The sequence below is a fragment of the Schistocerca americana genome, unplaced genomic scaffold, assembly GCF_021461395.2.
Source record: "Schistocerca americana isolate TAMUIC-IGC-003095 unplaced genomic scaffold, iqSchAmer2.1 HiC_scaffold_294, whole genome shotgun sequence".
Taxonomy (NCBI): Eukaryota; Metazoa; Arthropoda; class Insecta; order Orthoptera; family Acrididae; genus Schistocerca; species Schistocerca americana.
The window spans coordinates 35001-38373 of NW_025726010.1; the positions used below are offsets into that span (position 1 = coordinate 35001).

A 3373-nucleotide genomic window follows, 5' to 3' on the forward strand; every position below is an offset into this window, starting at 1 on the left:
TCTGTTTGCATGTATTAGCTCTAGAATTACCACAGTTATCCAAGTAACGTGGGTACGATCTAAGGAACCATAACTGATTTAATGAGCCATTCGCGGTTTCACCTTAATGCGGCTTGTACTGAGACATGCATGGCTTAATCTTTGAGACAAGCATATGACTACTGGCAGGATCAACCAGGGAGCTGCGTCAACTAGAGCTGAGCAGCCGGCCGCCCGGGAGTGTGTCCCGGGGGCCCGCGCGAACACGCAAGCGTCCGCTCAATTATTCTGCAAACAGGAGGAGGCTGAGCTCCCCTGCACGATACACCTCGAAACCCTCTCAGGTCCCGGCGGCGCGCAGCGCCGTCCTAAGTACTTGGTCGGGTTCGAGAGAGGCGCAATCGCCCGGAGTTTGGCGAGTAGACGCTTTAGGTGCGACCACCCGTGCTCCCAACTGAGCTTGCCGCTGCCGACAGAGGCCCGGGAGCGTGCTGTCGTGGCATTGCCGGCGGGAGACAACACGCGCCACCTACGGTGGCCGGCAGCTCCAACGCCAGCGCCACAGAAGGACAAAAGCCCCACTTGGGTGCCGAAGCGAACTCTCCCAGCACAGCGCACGCGCCAACACGTCCGCACAGCTGCGATACAAACCACCTGCGAGAACCGCAGAGGCGACCGAGCAGCAGACGGCGTCGCGGCGCCGAGCGCCGGGCGGCGGCGCATCCTCAGCGCACACAGTCCTCAATCGGACCAGCACACTGCAGATGTCCACCGCGCTTCGCACCGGGCCCGCGAGGACCTACTTTGGCCGCACGGCGCCGCGTGCAGGGTGCGCCGGCGCGCAGCTGCGCCGCCTGCCGCCTCCGTCGGCCGGCGCGCCTGCCACTGGCCGCCCCCACCAGCCGGCTGTAGCGCGTGCGCCCACGCACCGCGCGGCCAGCACGCCGGGAGGCCCCCCCTCACCGGCCGGGGACGGTCCCACCCAGCCACCGCCGCGTATCGCTTCACACCCACATGCCATTCACGTTCGTGGGCATGGTGGGTATCGCTGAAACAACCGGTTGGTAGCTCAACCGATCGTCGCCATCACTGATTCACCTCTAGCGAGAACAACCGCACCACAACGGTTTACCAGTTGTTCATTTGCGTAACGTCACCAGCAAACGTAGACGTCCATCGCCATTTGCAAATTCAACGATTGTTGCATGCCTGTGTCAGGTGTCACGACACAATATGTCTGCCCACATACACGCAACAACATGTGCACGCTTCGCGAACACGTGGAAGGTGGCCCCCGTACGTATGCGATGTCCATTGCGCGAACGACTGTCAACCGGCCTCTGTCGCATGTCGCAGATGTGGAACGCAGTGCACCATGCTGTCACGGTGTGTGAGAAGAGACGACTACGTCTGACAACACGCGCCACTACATCAACAGACGGCTCATGCTGATCGCCATCCAGGGCATACCACACTGCAATCCGGCTCTTATAGGGAGACGACACATAGCTGAGTGCACAACAGTTGGACCGCATGGTTCGCCGTTGTTGGCGCAGTCGTTGTACGGTCACATGTACCACGATGTATCATTCAGTACATGAGGACCAATGTGCAGTACAGTGTGTGATTTGGACGTACAACATCAGCGGACAGTTGACACAGGCCGTACCACAGCGTAGGCTAAGTGCTTCGCCATGCGAATGCCAATGAACAACTGCGAAGGGCATTGAGCATGTACGTCCTGCTGCCATCCACATTACAGTGTATCGCTGCAAGGTGTTTAACATGAAGCGATACACTGGGGACCAGGCAGTGCGAGTAGCAAACTATATTGCGGGGGTTGCAGTTAGGCAACACTACACTAATTTAACGCGTCGTATGACAATTACAGAGCGGGTTAAGGCCCAACGTGTGTTGGGTTAAGGCCCAACGTGTGTTGGGTTAAGGCCCAACGTGTGTTGGGTTAAGGCCCAACGTGTGTTGGGTTAAGGCCCAACGTGTGTTGGGTTAAGGCCCAACGTGTGTTGGGTTAAGGCCCAACGTGTGTTGGGTTAAGGCCCAACGTGTGTTGGGTTAAGGCCCAACGTGTGTTGGGTTAAGGCCCAACGTGTGTTGGGTTAAGGCCCAACGTGTGTTGGGTTAAGGCCCAACGTGTGTTGGGTTAAGGCCCAACGTGTGTTGGGTTAAGGCCCAACGTGTGTTGGGTTAAGGCCCAACGTGTGTTGGGTTAAGGCCCAACGTGTGTTGGGTTAAGGCCCAACGTGGGTTGGGTTAAGGCGCAACGTGGGTTGGGTTAAGGCCCAACGTGGGTTGGGTTAAGGCGCAACGTGGGTTGGGTTAAGGCGCAACGTGGGTTGGGTTAAGGCGCAACGTGGGTTAGGTTAAGGCGCAACGTGGGTTAGGTTAAGGCGCAACGTAGGTTAGGTTAAGGCGCAATATAGGTTAGGTTAAGGCGCAATATAGGTTAGGTTAAGGCGCAATATAGGTTAGGTTAAGGCGCAATATAGGTTAGGTTAAGGCGCAATATAGGTTAGGTTAAGGCGCAATATAGGTTAGGTTAAGGCGCAACGTAGGTTAGGTTAAGGCGCAACATAGGTTAGGTTAAGGCGCAACATAGGTTAGGTTAAGGCGCAACATGGGTTAGGTTAAGGCGCAATATAGGTTAGGTTAAGGCACAATATGGGTTAGGTTAAGGCACAATATGGGTTAGGTTAAGGCACAATATGGGTTAGGTTAAGGCACAATATGGGTTAGGTTAAGGCACAATATGGGTTAGGTTAAGGCACAATATGGGTTAGGTTAAGGCACAATATGGGTTAGGTTAAGGCACAATATGGGTTAGGTTAAGGCACAATATGGGTTAGGTTAAGGCACAATATGGGTTAGGTTAAGGCACAATATGGGTTAGGTTAAGGCACAATATGGGTTAGGTTAAGGCACAATATGGGTTAGGTTAAGGCACAATATGGGTTAGGTTAAGGCACAATATGGGTTAGGTTAAGGCACAATATGGGTTAGGTTAAGGCACAATATGGGTTAGGTTAAGGCACAATATGGGTTAGGTTAAGGCACAATATGGGTTAGGTTAAGGCACAATATGGGTTAGGTTAAGGCACAATATGGGTTAGGTTAAGGCACAATATGGGTTAGGTTAAGGCACAATATGGGTTAGGTTAAGGCACAATATGGGTTAGGTTAAGGCACAATATGGGTTAGGTTAAGGCACAATATGGGTTAGGTTAAGGCACAATATGGGTTAGGTTAAGGCACAATATGGGTTAGGTTAAGGCACAATATGGGTTAGGTTAAGGCACAACGTGGGTTAGGTTAAGGCACAACGTGGGTTAGGTTAAGGCACAACGTGGGTTAGGTTAAGGCACAACGTGGGTTAGGT

The 3373-nt window shown here is 53.8% G+C and overlaps 1 non-coding gene across 1 annotated transcript in view; it reads right to left on the minus strand.

The window, feature by feature from the left end:
• Positions 1-181, minus strand: part of LOC124579086 — a 1910-nt gene extending 1729 nt beyond the window's left edge. Inside the window, exon 1 of the ribosomal RNA XR_006972825.1 lies at positions 1-181. This exon is cut by the window's left edge and continues 1729 nt beyond it. This is a non-coding gene — a ribosomal RNA (small subunit ribosomal RNA).
• Between the last annotated feature and the right edge of the window lie 3192 nt (positions 182-3373).